A 20400-nucleotide genomic window follows, 5' to 3' on the forward strand; every position below is an offset into this window, starting at 1 on the left:
AGGGAGAGTCCACCACTGCTGCTGGCAGGGCATTCCATGAATGTACGACTCGCTGAGTGAAGAACCTACCCCTAACTTCAGTATATAGAATGAGCTGCCAGACAAAGTGGTGGAAGCTAATACAACTATGTTTATTAAAAGGCATTTGGATGGGTATATGAATAGAAAGGGTTTGGAGGGATATGGGTCGCATTTTGGCAAGTGGGTCTACGTTGTGTTGGGATATCTGGTCAGCATGGATGGGTTGGACCAAAGGGTTTGTTTCCGTGCTGTATATCTCTATGACTCTATGACCTCAATGAAAGCAAGCAATGATCTGATGACTGTTCTTCTCCTTATACTCAAAGGTTGCAGTGCCAGAATGGAGGTCTAATAGCAGAGACCCAAACTTTAGACATGAGATTTGGATTGATTTCAGAAGCGAGTGGAGCTGGATAGATGTAGACCCAATCAGGTGGGTCCAGGGCACAAAGGCATGAGGTAACTGCCGGATTGAGCAGGCCTGGATCAGTTTGGATAGATTTGGATCGCAATTGCAGTGTATTTGAAGTAACCAGGGAAGCCCAAATGGAGTGTGTGTGTGTCTGTGTGTGTGTGTGTAAGTTTAAATGAACTCCTGAGGAGGATAAGATATATTGAAATATGATTTGTTACAAAGCAAGTGAATAAGGTGAATTCAGGAAGCAGACGCCCCTGAACAGGAGTCTTTCAGAGACCGGTTTAGGTATAAAATGGCACATAATTACATGGCAGCATTTGATAAGATGGAACTTGAGTTTCCATGGAACGGGAGGTAAACAGACAATGTCACTTTACCTCATACGTAAGAATAGGAAACTGAATCATAAAATAAAACAATATGTTTGCAGTCTGGTGACCTACTAGAGCACTGCAAGGAGTGATGAGAAAGGCAAACAAGTGATAAAGCTGATAAGGCTACAGTTATTATGATGAGACAGTATCTGCCACAAATTGAAATCTGTATCAGACGCTAGAAAGGCACAATGAGAAAGTGTGCTACTTCCTAAAATAGGACAGATTTATGAACATTGAGAAGGAGTGATATGTATGTGATATACAGCAGAGAAGTGACTATGTAGATAGAGCAAGGGAAGAGCCACTGCAGAATATGGATATGATCATCCAGGTAGCTGGATCCAGGACAATAGTCAATGGCAATCTGTGAAGAGATTGGGCAATAGTAGGAGGTGGCAGAGAAATAAGAGTATATCTGGAGGTAAATCAGCACAAGTAGCAAAACCTAGGGCTCTAATCTAGCCAAAGGAAAAGGAAGGAGATCCAAATGGATAGTAGATATGTATTCGTTGTGGACCATGATAATGCTGGACCAAAGTGCAGAGGTAGGTTGGCTACATCATAGAGTCATTGAGTCATACAGCATGCAAACAGACCCTTCAGTCCAACTAATCCACGCTGATTAAGTTTCCCAAACTAAACTAGTCCCACTTGTCTGTGTTTGGCCCATATCCCTCCAAATCTTTTCTGTTCCTGTATCTGTCCAAATGTCTTTTAAATGTTGTAACTACCACATTCTCTGGCAGTTCATTCGACATCTGAACTATATTTTGTGTAAAAATGTTGCCCCTCAGATCCCTTTTAAATCTTTCTCCTCGCACCTTAAAAATATGCTCCCTAGTTTTGAATTCCCCCACCCTAGGGAAAAAGCCCTTGGTATTCACCTTACTTTTGCCCCTCATGATTTTATAAATCTCCAAAAGATCACCCCTCAACCTCTTATGCTACAATGAAAGAAGTCCCAGACTCTCCTTATAGCTCAAACCCTTCAGTGCTGACAACATCCTGGTAAGTCTTCTCTGAACCCTCTCCAATTTAATAATATCCTTCATTGAGCAGGGTGACCAGAACTGTATAGTGTACTCCAAAAGTGTTCTTACCAACATCCTGTGCAACCTCAACATGACGTCTCAACTCTTATGCTCACTGGTCTGAGCAATGAAGGCAAGTGTGCTAAACGCCTTCTTAACCAAAGTTTGTGCGAAGATTTGTAGCTCGGGTGCTCGTTGTTGTGGTTCTGTTCACTGAGCTGGGAATTTGTGTTGCAGACGTTTTGTCCCCTGTCTACGTAGTATAAAAAATCCCATGCAAGGACTGCACAAAACACTACATAGGACAAACAGGAAGACAGCTAACGATCCGCATCTATGAACACCAACTAGCCACGAAACGACACGACCTGCTATTCTTAGTAGCCACACACGTAGGTGACAAGCAACATGGGTTCGACTGGGACAACACTACTATTATAGGACAAGCCAAACAAAGAAGAGCCAAGGAATTCCTAGAGGCATGGCACTCATCCACTGATTCAATCAACAAGCATATCGATCTGGACCCAATATACCGACCACTGCAGCGGATAGCTGGAACGGACAACCAGAAGCGGCGGATTCAAACCACTACAAATGCCGGAGAAAAGATCACAGAAGCACTTCACAGGAGGCTCCCAAGCACTGAGGATGTCACCTAGACAGTGGACGAAACGTCGCAACACAAATTCCCAGCTCGGTGAACAGAACCACAACAGCCTTCTTAACCACCCTGCCTGATGTGATGCAACTTTCAGAGAACTATGGACCTGAACCCCTAGGTTCCCCTTTTTAACAACACTAGCCATGGTCATACCTTTAACTGTATAAGTGCTACCCCTCTTTGCATTTCATTTATCCACCTGCTACTCCTCAGCCCGTTGACCCAATTGTTCAAGAGAACTTTGTAATCTTAGATAACCTTCTTCACTGTCCACTGAAGCAATCCAACTGAGGAGTTAGTCAAAGACCTTAAAGGTTTGAGAATAAAGGCCTTTCAAGAATGGTAGCGATCATAAAAATAAAGGCACATCAGAATTCTCTGGAACATTTGGGTAATAATTAACCCGGCACGGTGGCTCAGTGGTTAGCACAGCGCCAGGGACCCAGGTTCAATTCCAGCCTCAGGTGACTGTCTGTGTGGAGTTTGCACATTCTCCCTGTGTCTGCGTGGGTTTCTTCTGGGCACTCCGGTTTCCAAAAGATGTGGTCAGGTGAATTGGCCATGCAAACATTGCCCATGGTGTTAGGTGTATTAGTCAACGGTAAATATAAGGTAGGGGGTTGGGTTACTAATTGGAGGTTGGTGTGGATTTTTGGGCCAAAAGGCCTGTTTCCATACTGTAGGGAATCTAATTTAATAACCTGACAAAACAACAAGGAAAATGAATGAGAATTAAAAGGAGAAATGATAGCTGCAATGCCAAAAGCACAAGAGCGAGTCATTGAAGTAAACCGTATACCTTGCAGCTAGGGAAGAACGGAAAGAACAGGGAGTGGAGGAAGATGTAGACAGGGTGTGGAGGAAAGATGGGAATGTTATAACTCCAAAGGAAATCTGACGAATGTTACTGGAAGTATGCCATGGAAGCCAACATACGAGATGGGACAATATGTTGAACATCTTAAAAAGATGCTGGTGGTGGGATGAGATTGGAAGTAATTGCGTGCAAAGTATTACTGGCAGTATACCACTGTCACCTCCACCTTTAAGTCTGAGCCAGTTGTGTTTTCATAGAGAGTAAGATTCTGCTCTTTATTTCAACTGTCTTTGTTCAAACTCCTTTACCTGTTACTTTTCCTGAAGTTTGGTCCCTTTACTTCTAGCTCTTTCCTCTCATTCCCATTTCTCTTGCTCTCTTTCATCACCTTCCCTACCTTTCTCTTGTTTTTCTTTCCTTCTCTCTTTCTTCTGTTTGCCTCTCTTTCTTAGTTTCTGTTACTTCTTGCCTTTCCTTTTCCTTATCGTGAATTTATAATTTCCACTGCTCCAATTTTAATCTGTTTAACGTCACTCTATCCATTTCATCATCCGCACCATCGTATTCCTTGGCTACTCCTTCCAAAATTTCAGTTTTCCTATCTAATCCCAAGTGCCTGACAACATCATTCAACTGTTCGAGGGTCGGAACTTTTAAATACTAACAAGTAACTTCCCCCAATTCTGCTCTGAATGTGCTGACATGGAATGTTGACATGTTGATACTGTAGTTGTGCAAACTCAAGAAAGTTTTATGAAATTGGTTTTAAAGTGACAACCTACCCACTTGAAATTCATCTATGGGTTCAAGTACCAAACAAGCTTTCTACTTGTACAATATTCCCAAGTTGTTTTAGTTCCTAAATTGTTAAGTCGCTGGGTAAGGAGAGATGAACTGCCTCCCCTTCTTTATTCACCTGTTCCTTGGTTGGCCACAACAACGCTAATTCAGAAGGAATTCCCTCATGCGTGGATACCTTTCTCCCAGACCCTAATGAATTTACATTGTATGATGAATCAATTTCATCAGGCTTTCTTGAACTAGTAAGAATGAGATTATTGGTTTCGAAAAGCATGAAGAAATAACAATGCAAACAAACATAGACACAGATTAGAAATGAGAAGTGAGTCCTTAAGTTAGTGCAAGTTATAAAGCATCTAGGGAGGTCTCCATGGGTCATTTGTGAAGAACATGATAGCGGAACATAAATATATGAATAGTCAGTTTTGTTATTTTTGGATTTGCTGATTAGTTGAAATTCTTTTGTCCTGTTTCCTTTTGATGGTAGCTAGCTAACGATACTCAAAGCAAGATGGCTCTTCTTCTATGACTCGGAGTGACAGAGAGTCAATTATCTGTAAAGCAGGTGTGACTAATAGGTGGTTCTTTAAATGTGACTTTCACAACACACTAGCACTTGAACCCACATCTAACACACACATCTATCTCAGCCAACTGGCACAATCAAATACTTCAGCTCTCTGCCACACCTTCTTCCCCTATCACACACAGATCCGGGTTGAACTCACTCTTAACCCCTGTTCTTGCAGAGAAGACACAGAAATGCCTCTCATCTAGACTGCAGTCTTACCTCCCATCATATTCATAATTTGAAACAACTCCCAAGGGATTACCATTCAGTATGCATTTCTCCCTTTTACGTCCATCTCTTCGAAACTTCCTTGATACCTCACCAGTTGTGATGTTCCAGGTTCTCTCACTCCAGACAGCCACTGAATTTACATTTGCAATCATCTTTCAGCAATATGTCCCTCTTAAAAAGAAGACATATTGGAAATAAAAATTTAATACCTCCGTTAAAAATCACACAACACCAGGTTATAGTCCAACTGGTTTAACTGGAAGCACTATAGCTTTCAGAGCACTGCTCCTTCATCAGACAACCACCTGATGAAGGAGCAGCGCTCCAGAAACTAGTGCTTCCAATTAAATCTGTTAGACTATAACCTAGTTTTGTGTGATTTTTAACTTTGTACACCCCAGTACAACGTTGGCATCTCCAAATCATTAATATCTCCGCAAATACTTTGGAATTTCTCCATCATTATGACTGAAATGTTTGCCTTGCAAACTCTTTCTTGTGTTTGCATAATTATTTAATTGTCAACTCATGCCTATGTAAAACCAATTATAGTTGTTTGGTGTAAGTTTTTATCTTTGGGAAACAGGGAGATGTGTTCTGTCTCATAGTCAATACATCAGTATACTGTGAAGAGGTGTGCTAATGATGTCATCATTGTACTATAGCATGTCACCTGATGTTGTAAAGCTCTCATACTCTATCTTAATCCTAGATCACTAGAAGCATAAAACCCAGTTGAAAACATGTACCCCTACTGTAACCTTGCCTGATAATATTTGTACATAACAGTTAGCTGTAGTAAAATCTGTTGGATTTCCCAATGTCATGGTATCCATACCCAGTGTTATGTTTTGGAGAAACATAAGTATGAGGCAAAATATCTTGTTGGGACGATATCACATTAATCTTCGCACCCCAATGCCAACTGAGGGCCTTAAATGGACAATTAATGCGTAACTAAGGGCTTCCTTCCACATTACTGGTATTTGACTAAAAGTAGTCCAGGGCCTCACATGCAACAATCTTGAAAAAGCAAACAGTGTCAGGATTGCTTACAGCCAGGCGGCAAGGATTGCTGGTGGAGGACAACATTTCAAAGGCTCTCAGTGTCTGATTAAGAGGCCTGAAGTTGGGAAGTGGGAGCACAGTGACACCGACTGTCTTGCCCTTGCTGCCCACTGCCTCTGTCCACTCTGTTGTAAACCTTTACCCATGGCCTCCATCCTGTTATCACTCACTGAGCCTCTCCCTGGTGTATTGCCAACTACAGCTATCATTTGCATTGTAGCTGTTGAACAATATACACAACTACTCACATTAGGTTGTCCAACAGCTCTCTGGGAAGCAGCAATTCTGCTGTGTGTGTGTGTGTGTGTGGCCTAGACAGCTGGGGGTATGACCTCCAATGTTCAGCGAAGTGAGGAAGTGGTGCACAAATGGCTAGAGTCAAAATAATAAAAAACTCTGAGGTCAGTTGTAAACTTAAAGAATAGAGCACGGTTAAAGAGAGACACTCAGGGCCATGACAGATTTAATAACCCTTGTTATGCTGATAAGGATAAACTGGGGAGGCACTTACTTAAAAGTCATGGGAAGTAAGACAGAATTTACCTTTCGTCATCCAAACATTCTCCTAAATGTCCTAAATATTAACGTAAGGGAACCATTGACAGTATTGTTAAGAATGTGTATAATTCATAAAATTCTACTTTGAGGAAGACAAGTAATAGATTCAAAAAAACAGAAAAAACATGAGGCTAGATCTTCTTCTGCTGATTTTATTGTACTCAGCTGGGAGCACCATTTTGGTGTAAATCAACTGTACAATGTAATTATGATGCACCAAATAGAATAATAAGCTGCCTAATTAGATGTATCTGTACTACAAATAGGCATGATCCAGTGTTACATAAAACAAATTTCAAAAAATGATCTAAAACGTGAGTCACTGTGGTACTGGGTGAAGGGTTTAAAGCAGTTTGGGTTTGTACAGGTTTCACTCAAATGCCACATTTCATTCATCTTCTTAAGGTTCAATGTTTTTAAGGTCATACTAATAAGTGTTATGGACAGCATTTTTTTCATTTGTCAATCAAAGTAAACTGCTTTGGGGTGATGAAATTTAGCTGTTTATAAGCCAACATATATAAAGTTGAGTTCATGATACACCATTTAGTTAAACAACTGAAAAACATGTCGATCTTCTTGTCTCCTAGGGATAGCAATTAATTTGGCCTCCCTTTCAGGTCCAAACACAAAGAGACCTGATGATAGCCTAGCTCAGGGTTCCATTCTTAACTGTACAGGAGTCACATCAGCTCTCGAGCCTCCTCAAACCCTCCCTAATTGAGGGCTAGTGATAGCAAAGCCTGAGAGTGGTGACCCCATTGGATATGTGGCTTGTGGATTTGAGACCAGCATGGCAGCTTATCCATATTATTTAGATGACATCCAAGGAATCATTTCCATTGATTGTGGGGCACTTTATGTGGGCATGGTGCCTCTGCAACATTGAGCTGGAGCCTGACAACAAGCCTAAACTCATTTCTATGCCAGTTTGATATGATTCCTTCCAATAATCTTATTCTTGAAGCAAACTATATTAATTATGGATCCTTCAATCTACCAATGATATTCTTCACTTCACATGAGTGACACCCATCAGTCAGTAACATGAGTAAAATTTCTATTGTACAATCTGCTCTCCTACTATAGTCTTCACTGAAGGCTATTTAATTCAAAAACTAGCCACTGATTCCACTTTGCGTTCGCCAAGATCCCACTTATTTATTTATTTATTTATTTTGCTGTGTTCAAAGTATTGGGAAATTATTATTGAATCATAACACAGAATTATATAAAGAATTATTGGGAAACCACCTGCAGGTACAAAATCCCTCCCTGCTGCAATTTAATGTGTTGAAGTTAAAAACACAGACCACCTCACACTATCTAAAAACAGAAGTTGGAACCTATCTGTAATTAGACTAGATTGGCAGCTACTACATTTAAAGATTTGTTGGGGTATAGCAATATAAAATCTTATTCCCATTTATATCAAATGCTAGGTTATGTATTTGGATAAATGCGATAAGATAGAAACCAATCTTTTACACTGATATCAGAAAGAAACTCTTACGTACTCTGTAATTCAAACTGCTGCCTTTCAATCTTTACGTGAAAATATGATTAACATGAAAAGTTGTTTCTGTAGTGTGGCTTAGTTGGTAAGCTATCATGGGAAAGCTTGAGACAGACAGAGGATCATTCGATGTAACTTAGGCTGGAGATACTGGTGCGAGGTTGCGACCTTGATTCTGTGCTCCATGCCTGCAACTCGTGAGCCTTCACATCAGCAGTACCACATCACAATTTGTGTCCTTCAATCTATTGCAAAGTCTTATGTACCATTTCAGAATTTAACCCCTGTATGTGTTCTAAAATGACCAAATCCAGAACAGCAATTGTGAGTTTAATTGGCAAGTGCAAATGGGAACAGGGTAGAATATGCTGTGATGTCCTCTATAGAGAGACAGCAGTTGATAGTTTCCAGTGTTCATGCATGTGAATGGCAAATTTGAGCAAATACTACTCATGCCTGTGGAACTATTTCCTAGATACCATGCTAGGAAGTTGAACCCTTTTTCAGAAGAGCAGAGAAAACATAAACAGAAACAGAAGGAAGAAAGAAATTACCTTCATTTTTATAAGGAATTATCACTATCTAAGATGATTCTGAACACTTCACACACAACCATAAGACCATAAGACATAGGAGCAGAATTAGGTCATTCGGCCATTGAGTCTGCTGTGTCATTCGATCATGGCTGATATGTTTCTCAACCATATTCCCCTGCCTTCTCCTTATAACCCTTGATTCTCTTACAAATCAAGAACCTATCCATTTCTGTCTTAAAAACTCTCAATGATTTGGCCTCCACAGCCTTCTGCGGCAATAGGTTCCACAGACTCCCCACCATCTGGCTATAGAAATTACTCCGCATCTCAGTTGTAATGGGTCATTCCTTCACTCTGAGGCTGAGTGCTCAGGTCCTTGTCTCTTTTACTATGTGGAAGCATCTTCTCCATGTTCATTCTATCCATGCCTCTCAGTATTCTGTAAGTTTTATTGTGATTTCCCCTCATCTTTCTGAAGTATATCGAGTACAGACTGAGAGTCCTCAACCATTCCACATGTGACAAGTCCTTCATCCCCGGGACTATTCTTGTAAACCTCCTCTGGACCCCCTCCAACGCTAGCACATCCTTCCTTGAATACAGGGTTCAAAACTGCTCACAATCTTCCAAATGGGGTCTGACCAGAGTCTTCTACATCCTCAGTAGTACATCTCTGTTCTTATATTCTAGCCTTCTTGAAATAAATGCTAACATTACATTTGCCTTCCCAACTGCCAACTGAACCTGCATGTTAACCTTAAGAGAATCCTGAACTTGGACCCCCAAGTCCGTTTGTGCTTCAGATTTCTGAAGGTTTTTCCCATTTAGACAATAGTCAATACCTCTATTCTTCCTATCACAGCGCACAAACTCACATTTTTCCACATTGCATTCCACCTGCCTCTTCTTTGCCCATTCTCTTAACCTGTCCAAGTCCTTCTGCAGCCTCCCCACTTACGCAACACTACCTGTCCCTCCACCTATCTATGCGCCATCTGCAACAGTGCCTCAGTTCCTTTGTCCAGGTTGTTAATATAGAACATGAATCATTGTGGTCCCAACACTGGCCCCTGCAGAACTTCACTAGTCACTGGTTGCCATCCTAAAAATGCCCTTTTATCCCCACTCTTTGCTTTCTGCCAGTCAGCCAATCCTCTACCTATGTCAGAACCTTACCCCTTATTTTCTTTCGCAGCCTCCAATGCAGTACCTTGTCAAAGGTCTTCAAGAAATCCAAACAAAGGATTCTAACAGACTTGACAGGAATGACCTCCCCTTGATGAAGCCATGTTGACTCAGCTCTATTTTATATGCACTTCCAAGTACTACGCAATCTGATCCTTAATAATGGACTCTAAAATTTTACCAACAACCGAGTCAGGCTCACCAATCTATCAGTTCCTGTTTTCTACCTCCCTCCTTACTTAAACAGAGAAGTTAGATTAGCCATTTTCCAGTGTTCTGATACCCTCCCTGACTCTAAAAATGCTTGAAAGATCACCATTAATGCCTTTACAATCTCTTCAGCTATGTCCTTCAGAACTCTAGGGTGTAATTCATCTGTTACAGGTGAATTATTCACCTTCAGACCTTTCAGCTCCCCCAGAACCTTCTCCTTTGTAATGGCCACTATACACACCTCTGCCCCTGACCATCTTGAAGCTCTGGTAAGTTCTTTCATTGTGAAAATTGATGCAAAGTAACTATTCCGTTCTGCCACATTTTTTCATTCCCTGCAACTACTTGTCCAACCTCATTTTCAAATGGTCTGATGTCCACTGTTGGCTCTCTGTTTATATATCTAAAAAAAAACTCTTGCAATCTTCCTTTATATTACTAGCTGGCTTACCCTCATATTTCACCTTCTATTTCCACCACTACCACGGCCCTCCCCCATCTCCACTGCTTTTTTACTTATCCTCTACTGTTTTTGTTTAAGTCCCCAGTCCATTGGCTTTCCACTGATCTTCACACGTTGTCTGCTTTTCTTTTGCTTTTATGCTGTCCCTAACTTCCTTTATCAGCCATAGTTACCTCGTCTCCCCATTGCTATGTTTCTTCTTCCTTGGAAGGAATTTCTGCTGTGCCTCCCAAATTATCCCCAGAACCTCCTGCCATTACTGTTTCACCATCTTTCCTGCTAGGGTTCCTCTTCAATCAATTCTGGCCAACTCCTCCCTCATATCTTTGTAGTTACCTTTACTCAACTATAATACCATTACAACTGATTCCAGCTTCTCCGTCTCAAAGAATAGGGTGAATTCTATCATATTATGATCACTGCACCCTTGGGGTTCCTACACCTTAAGTTCCCTAATCAAGTCTGCCTCAGTACACATCAGCAAATCCAGAATTGTCTGTTCCCTATTGAGCTCTCCACAAGCCATTCCAATAAACCATCTTGTAGACATTCTACAAATTCTTTTTCTTGAGATCCACTGTCAACCTGATTTTCCCAGTCCACCTGCATATTGAAGCCCCCATGATTATTGTAAAAGTGCCTTTCTTAAATTCCTTTTCTAACTACTGATTTAATTTCTTCCCCACATCCTGACTACCACTGGGAGGCCTGTACATAAATCCCATCAGGGTCTTTTCTCCCCTTATGCCTTCTGACTCTATATCAATTCTTGTTATCATTTTAATTTCATTTCTTATTAATAAGGCAAGCCTGTTCCCTCTGCCCACCTGCCTGTCCTTTTGATAGAACATGTATCTTTAGATATTTAGTTCCCAGCCCTTGTAGTCATGACTCTGTGATACCCACAACATCATACCTGCCAATTTAAATCTGAGCCAAAAGCTCATTTACTTTGCTTTGTATAGTGCATGAATGTTAGTACAACAAAGTCCCATACTGACAGCCCCACTTCTCATAGTTATCCCTTTATCTGCTGAGACTGATGTTTGATTCCCGAGTCTTTCCATACTCTCTGTCCTATTACTTGCTCTGGAAACTTTAAGTCACAGTTGCTGTGGCAGATCGTGGAATATAAGGTCACCTCAACAAGGAGGCTCCTCCACTGGTCTGATGGGAGGGGAACCCAGCCACTTAACATATCCCTTCAATGACTGTGTTCCCTCCATTAATTGCAGGACCCACTTTGTGATATGAAGGCCCCAGCACCAGGATGCTGGGCCTGCTGCAGGGAGACCTCCTCCTTTGAACTGTCAGTCTCTGTTGTGGCAGAGGGAGCCACTCCACCACCAGCAAAATGGCTGACAGGCTACAGTCCTTCCTAATTGGGGCAGGCAGCCAATCCACTTCCCAGCCAGCCCCTGGAAATGCTCCCTGGAAGTGGAAACACATCCATTTGTGGCTACACCCTGATGTCTCCCTACCATTTTCCCAGCCTCTAATCCTACCCAACAGGATTGGGAAATTTCAGCCACTGTTTTCAGTGATGCTGCTTGGGTGAAGATCTTGCAGTTGTTCTTCGTCATGTAAGTGTTAAGGGTACTTTATATCCACCTGAATAAGCATTTCAGGAATGGCAGGTTTGACAATATATTGCTCTTTCATCTTGTACAAATAAATACAAAAGATAAGAAATACTTAGAATTTAATCTTTTTTAAAAATTATAGTGGTGGAACAGTGAAGGTTTTAGTTTCTTCCAACTAAAAGGCTTTGAGGGTGTTGCTGACTGATTATGAATGCCAAAAAGCGATCAGTGGTGTGAATTGTCATACAATGACAGTAACATGTGTACGTACTGGAATCGAAAAATAATGAATTAATGTTTTGTATAATGTTACAGCTCATTAAGAATGTGTTATTGCCGCAGGGTTCCTCAGTGTCATTATAAACAAGAACAATCACTGAATGATTGGTTGGCTGTCCCTTTTTTTTGCAGTCACAAGCATTGGCAAGAGAAAAACTAACAAGGCCCTTGTCTTATTCCCATCACAGTCACTGAAATGTCTGTCTGGTTTCTTTTTGGCTGCTGCACAGGTTTGGAAGCAAACAAAGGCCAATTCAGTCTCTGATTGACTAACCACCTGCTGTAATCTGACAAAGATGATCATCACAATACACAAGAGCTATTAGGCCAATGCATACACATTGAAATTTATGTGCTAGCATCACTTGGGTTACTTGCTGCAGAAAGAAAATACTTAATCTGCTCAGTTCCTTTTCCGATAATTCAAAAATACGGCTTTCATACTCACTGCTCCATGAAGATTACGCCTTTGAGACTGTACAAAAGAAAATGATGTAAATTGGAATCAAATCAGCATTTCACCTTCAACAATTGCAAGTATGACATTCTTAGCAACAAAGAATCTTTCAAAGCATGCAACCAGAACTTTTCACAGCTGAAATGATTATGAATGGATAATATAGGATAGCTTGCCTTTTTGAGAAGAATTTGATCATAACCTGCTTAAACTAGCAATAAAGTTCCTATTTTTGTGTAAATCCAATGTAGCAACACATATATTTTATTTAAATGAATGTTTGACTAGCAGATTTGTATACAGTGGACAGAATCTAATTCCCTCCTCTTTAATGACGCTTGGTGGCAGGAGGGCATTTAGTCAAATAGGAGGTTGCCAAATGAGGACTTCTTTACTTACTGCATTCTATTGTACATAAAGCACCTTGAGGCTTCACCAAAATCTCTAAAAATGAAGGATAGTGGGATTATAGTTCATGTCATCTTGTTCCAAATACTGTGCATATATACATATACCACTAGAATCATGCTTGATGCATGAACACACACATAAACATTTCCTAGTTTATGTTATTGCTGAAGATGTTATGAAACTAAGATATTATATGACATATAATGGTCAGATCCACAACTGCAAATGCACCTTATGTGGTCAATATGTATTAACAGATGTAAAAAGTTTAAGACCTGTAGAGCGTCTAATACAGGCCTACACATGACAATAAATGTTAGGCACAATAAGACCCTAAATGCACTTGAAGACATTAAAGAGCATTGTCACTGAACACCATAAATAGACACAAGGTAGTAGCATGATCTGCGAAAAACCATCTTTCTTTAAGATTTATTTTACTTGGCTGTAGTTGCAGCAAGTTACAAAAGAGTATTCCAGACATATGTATCACAGTCGCTGCTTTTCTTTCATTAGTTTTATCAAACACAACTTTAAACTGCACCCTATTTTTGCTTCTGAGGAAAGAAAAGGCTCAGGTGTAACAATTTGCAAACCTTTAGCAGTAACTATAGGAATGCTATTGAGCACAAGTTCACTTCTACATGGTATAACTCTTGCTCTTCCAAATACTTAAACTTTTTTGTTCCTATTATTTGAGCTCCTTAGTGAACAGTTTATCTGCAACATGTTCATCAATGCTTGTGAAGCAATGGGATTATTCTTTCTGCTGAGCCAGAATACGTAGCTTCGAATCCCACCCCAGGACTTCATGGCCACAGGGGTTACGTCCTAATGTGGCCGAATAGATTATCAACCTATCAAATGATTATCAATCTACAAAACTCTTACCAGGCAGTGCAAATGGGAGAGTTCCCAGATTTGCGAGAACCAGTGCAACAGCTCCCTCGTCTTTAAAGACTCCATGCATAGGTTCTCATTATGAGCAAGTGCGATCCATATTCCAAGGGTCTACTACACACTTAGTTAATGAATGCAAAGATTGTAATTTACCTGGATGGGCGTGATTATAACATTCATCCACTGATGGCCACAACTGAAACTAACATGCAATTTTCTTCAGGGCAAGGCTTGTACCTCATTGATGCATAACTACTGTCACAATCAGGCAGAGCAGCATATTCTGTATTACTCTTGAAGATGGTAGATTTTGCTCTTTTGCAATGACTGAATATGTCACGTGATGAGAAAATTGGGTGGAAGACTATTTACTGCAACTTTGCTTAATCACCCATTTAAGACACACAAAGAGAATATTTACAGGAGAAACACAATCATAACACACAGGATATTTGGGTCTCAATAGATCAGACCCAGAAGATGACAAACAAAGCACTGACTGATTGGCGTGTTTCACAATACAAACCCAGCAAAGTATCCAAGATTACCTTCGCTCCAGGTGTTTCATGCAACTTTATCCTGGAAATGTGCTTTATCACGAAACAAGAGAGCAAACCTAAACCAATGACAGATACGACCCACAACCTTGAGCCAGAACAGTCAACAACAATCTCAGAGCATTGTTTGACAGCATTTTTTAGCTGAAATATCTGAATCATGCAATGTAAAACAGACAATAAGGATATGGACTAGCAAAACTGTAACCTTGCTATTGCCTGGAATATTACCTAAAAATCATTGGATGCAAATGCATTTCTCCCGGTTATCTCAACATCCATTATCTTAAGTAGACTCTCACCAGAGTACCAGAAAACAACATATTTCACTATTGGTCAGAGTATAGGGCAAATTGGCAGAACTTATTGGAATAAAGCTTCCTGTTTTTAACCATCACCTTGCAGTTGATCAAACCAGTTTTTCAAGATTACAAAGATGGAGTAGTTCCTGACAAACTGTTAGGTAAAGAAGTCAAATACTGGAGAACAAATTAAAAATTGGAAAGCAGCAAGATGAAGTCTGTCGTATAAACTATCACAGGAATTAATTTGCACAGTAGGTTATCATTGATGGCTAATCAGGAAATAATTAGTGTATTTTTGTAAAGAGAAGGGATTGAGCAATTTATGAAAACAGATGCTGTGATCTGGGAAAAAGCAATGAACATGTTGGACCATTTCCTGTTTATAAAGTTGTTGTTCTTCTGTTCTTAAATACTGGAAGCAAGCCGTAACTATATTCAGGTATTAATTCTCATAATATTTGTCAATTAATGTAAGACAATTGATTGGACCTTCTACAGACATAAAAGGAAACATATTTATTTAGTGTTTCATTGTTTCTGATTATTTTATGTTCACCAACATGAAATATGGAAACTCCTATAAAGGTAAAGGCTGCAGATGGTTTTCATGCCAAAACGTTTTGCAGAAAGCAATCTGAGGAATAGGAAGTTATTCTATTTTTTGTTAATGTTGCTTGAAGAAGAAATGTTGACCTGAGCATCAAGGGGTGGGAGCTTTCTATGCGTGTTATAGCATCTGATGTGTGTTTTGCCTCCAGCAGGGCATCGTTACTTGTTGTGGCAATGTTTATGTTATCCCTTGTATCATAAGAAACTAGGATAGGGGTAACATGGTATTGAAACATCCAACAGACAGTTATTATTGCTCACGAATACATACAAATATTACACTCACAGGCACAGGTCTGGGTAACGTTAAGATATTGAATTATAAAGAGCAACATGCTTCTAGTCCCAATTTAAGGTGAAGTCTGAGACCTTTATACCCTCAGGTCACAAACTATTACACAGTGATGATATCAACAGCATCTCTCTATCTGTGAGACACAATACAACAGCAACTTTAATAACAACCTCAAGAAAGAAATTGGAGACTCACTTCAATGTATGACCCAGAGGGTGGCACCTCTGATGGTGCAGCATGGGCGGCACCATGGCTCAGTGGTTAGCACTGCTGCCTCACAGTGCCACAGACCTAGGTTCGATTCCAGTCTCGGGCAACTGTCTGTGTGGAGTTTGCACATTCTCCCCGTGTCTGCGTGGGGTTCCTCCAGGTGCTCCGGTTACCTCCCACAATCCAAAGATGTGCAGTTCAGGTGAATTGGCCATGCTAAATTGCCCTATAGTGTTAGGTTCATTAGTCAGAGGGAAATGGGTCTGGGTGGGTTACTCTTCGGAGGGTCGGTGTGGACTGGTTGAGACGAAGGGCCTGTTTCTACACTGTAGGGTATCTAATCTATCTAAAAAAAAAAAATCCCTGAGCATTTCAGCACAGTGTCAACTTTAACTATTATCTGGAGTTACTTTCTACTCCACTGTCAATAAGCTGTTTAATGTATTAAACCATGCTTTCACTAAGCTACTGCTAGCTGAATACCAGGAGCCTTGAGAAATATTCTATTGCATATCTTTTATGACAAGGCTCTTTGTGGCAGATATCAGGGTTCTAGCTTCTTCAACAATCTGACAACTGCATTACCATAGCTCAGAATTTATCTTGCTTTGTCTTAAATAAAAATGTGTTAACACTGTAACATTCAACAGTTGTTGAACCTTTCTAAAGGTACCAGTGCAAAATGCAATTAAACTAGCCAATGGGATAGGTAGCTATGTGAGATGCTCGCTAGTATCTGCTAATATTGCTATGTGACTGGCCATTTGCCAAATTATAAAAAGTCTGAGTTGATTCAATCTTTTAGCCTCCCACTAGGGGCCTTTCTTATTTCTACTTGTGCAATGTCCTTCTGGCATTGCTCACTGCCATGTCCTCTCCCATGGCAATGAAGCAGAGTAATATCTAATGCACTAAGTCAAACCATTATGGAGATCGTAAAAGTTTTGCAGAAGTTAACCTCAGAAATATGTGGCTGACTCTTGCTAACTGCTCTTGGGTTCAGGATCTATGGGTGGATTTTTCTGATTCTTTCAATCATGGGCGAGAAAGTTGGGAAAATACGATGAAGTTGAAAAAAGGCAGATTCCCAAATTGGAGAAAAAGTTCTGATTTTCCTGTTAAGGCTTAAACTGTGAGTTTTGAATCTGGCTAATTAAAGGTGACTACCTTCCATGCATTTGCATCTAATTATAAGCTATCTCTTCATTGCTATGCAGCTCTGAATTCTCCGCTCCTTCCTGGAGAAAGTAGACAGCATCAATTCTTGACGTGAAAGTCAAAGTGGTTCACCTGGCTGTAGGAGATTGTCTTTTTGTTTTGTCCAGGCCATCGGACGACTGTTTTCACCACAACATTCCTGCATACTCCATAGACTCAGTCTATGTCAGCATCCCCAAAACATCAGTCTCACCACATTAATAAGGCTGCTTTCAGACTAACTCAGAAATCACTTTAGCCTTTCAGGCCTTCACTGTGGAACTCAGGTATATTCTCCCACCAGGTCACTTTCCCCTCAGGTATATGTTTGTCATGCCATACATCTGCATGGATGGATCTTACTAGTTCTTAACTTACTTTATTAATGCTCACTTACTTTATGCTTACTTCAAGGCTACCAGTCTATGTGACTTGCATTGTTTCTCAGGGAACAGGCTCTTCAATGTTAACATACAGGGCTGTCAGTCTCTGTGTCTTGTATTAGTTTTCAGCACAAAGGGAGAGAGAGAGAGACATATCAAAGCACTGAACAGTCAAGGGAATGGACATGTCACTGTGTGGCACCATGCTGCGTTAATGTCACTGCTGCAGTACATGCCAGCAAAGTGCACAGCAAACATACAGCATGTGCTTCAGCCAATGGCTACATCTGAAAGTCAAAGGGAAAAAGCCCTTAGTGGGGTCAGGAGGGCTATAATCAGTTAGGGAGTGCCACCACAGACTGGCCAGGGTCTTGTCTGATTACAGTTTATGGATTAGGCCACAATCAATCAGCTACTTGGTCTTACCAAATCTGGGAATCCATCAACATGCAGTCTGTCAGTTGAACCATGGACAGTCCTGCACAGTCTAGAGATTATGAGTTGATCATTTGGGTTCTGTAGACATAACAGCCCAAGGAGCAGACCAGTAGACATGTCTTCCAAACAGTCCAAGAGGTGAATTGCACTCAGTCCTGTGGAATCAGTCATTGATGCTCAGGAGGCTAATTGGTGGCAGTTCACAGAGCCCTGAGGTAAATAGGAAACTCAGGTCTGAGATTGGATTTTATTGCACTGGGTAATTGAGGAAATGATTACAGTGAAAGTGGGCAATTAAGGATAGAACGGCAGGACTCATAGAATCTCTACAGTGTCCTTTGGCCCATTGAGTCTACACTAACCCTCCAAAGGTCATCCCAAGCCAGACTCACCCTATCCCTGTGGCCCTACATTTCGTGTTGCCAATCCACCTAACCTGCACATCTTCGGACTGTGGAAAGAAAACGGAACACCCGGAGGAAACACATGCAGATACGAGGAGAATGTGCAAACTTCACACAGACAGTCACCCAAGGTGGAATTGAACCCATGTACCCAGTGCTGTGAGGCTGCAGTGCTAATGACTAAGCCACTGTGCCGCTCTAGTTGAGCACAGGAAGGAAGGGGAGCATGGGAGGAGGTGTTTGCACTGGTCACTATCATTCTGGCCTCAACATGGGAACATTATAAAGTCAACAAAGGCACAGTGAATCACAAAGCCATGGACCGGGATAAACAGGGATATTAACGATTATAAAGGAAATGGAAGGAAGCTGAAAGTTCACTGGGGACACAGGAACAGGAACATAAAACAGAATATAAAATATGGGGGAGATCATCCTGCATCTCATTTTAGAGTCTGCAAGTCAGAGGAGTGGACACAAAGTTGAGAACTTACCATCTTTGATTCAAAGTTAACTGCGCAATGAGACAAAGTGGCTGCCACCACATGGAGAGAGGTCAAAAGAGGTCACTGTTTTGTACAGATGCCACACAGTTGCTTCTTGAAATGTGCTGGGTCATAAATTTTCACTGGAGCAGTAATGATGACAGCTACCCATTCATTCTGATGTTGCTCCAGCAGATGATGCAGTTCAGTGGTGATGGCTGGGGACATTGTCAGTTTGTGCCTGCATTGTGTTTCCAGGAGCTGTAGAAAATGACAGTGAAATCGGTATCTGCGAGGTCTGGTTGTTTGTCTGCACTTCCTTGGTGGATCTTGACCTTCTGCTTGTCCCTCTGGAGTCTGTGCAGCAGCTGTTGAAGATTCCTCTTCTTGTGGGCCTTGCTGACAACTTTGTAAATGTTCTCTCCTTCAGTGCTATCTCCACTTGTACAGTAGAGCTATAAGGAAACTATCACTGCCATGTCCGTATCAAACGGGTGAGATGATAATCAGTGGGGAATATCAGAAATGGAACAGAATTTCAATTATGTTGCAAGAGCAAATTATTGCAGATGCTGAAAACAAAAAATGCTGGAGATCACAGCAAGCCAGGCAGCATCTGTGGAGAGAAAGCAAGCTGACAATTCAAATCTAGATGACTGTTCATCAGAGCTGATATGAATTAGCCATACCTTTTGTGCCACTTTCTTCCTTTGTTTTCACGAAGTACTGGCTTGGATGGAATAGAATTGTCTTCATGGCAACCAAGGGTCTTCACAGGTTTAAGCTATTATTGGTTTATAATCTTTAAGTTTGTTTTACTTTGTGTGTTTTTGATATAAAAATAAAAAAAACCAGATCACTCCTGTTATCTAATCACAACAGAGAAGCCCAACAGAGAAAGTAGGTCAGTTTGTGAATCAAATATTTGATGTATAATTAACAAAAACAAGCTTTGTGGAAGGAGTACAAAGAAAAATATCAGAAGGTATTTTATCAAAGCGCTTCTGTTTTGAAAGAAAGGTAGTTATTTTTCTTTTTCACTGCCTATCAGCTTTAGTTCTTATCTATTATTATTCTGGCTTTTGCTTCCACATTCTTAAATGCTTAAAGACCGAGGGCCAGATGTTTGCAGAACCAGCACAAAAAGGCCTTTAAAAATTGCCAGAAAGACCCAATTCCAATATTCCCCCTCCATTCCCAACTCTTGCATTTTCCTCTGGTGCAGCATAAGGGTGCAGGTAGTGAGCCTGGTAGATTCCATTACACAGATGGGGAACACATACTCCCCTGAAATTTTTATGAGAAGCGACCAGCTTCTCAAGGGCTCATGTTTCCTCGGCCCCTCAGAGAAGGTTAGATTATTTACATAGATTAGATTAGATTACTTACAGTGTGGAAACAGGCCCTTCAGCCCAAC

At 40.8% G+C, this 20400-nt stretch overlaps 1 long non-coding RNA gene across 1 annotated transcript in view; it reads right to left on the bottom strand.

Annotated features, from left to right (window-relative positions):
- Window positions 1-19864, bottom strand: part of LOC122552768 — a 98245-nt gene extending 78381 nt beyond the window's left edge. The window contains exon 1 of the long non-coding RNA XR_006312490.1: window positions 18993-19864. This is a non-coding gene — a long non-coding RNA (uncharacterized LOC122552768). The remainder of the gene's footprint in view (window positions 1-18992) is intronic.
- Window positions 19865-20400: the final 536 nt, after the last annotated feature.

The sequence above is a fragment of the Chiloscyllium plagiosum genome, chromosome 9, assembly GCF_004010195.1.
Source record: "Chiloscyllium plagiosum isolate BGI_BamShark_2017 chromosome 9, ASM401019v2, whole genome shotgun sequence".
Taxonomy (NCBI): Eukaryota; Metazoa; Chordata; class Chondrichthyes; order Orectolobiformes; family Hemiscylliidae; genus Chiloscyllium; species Chiloscyllium plagiosum.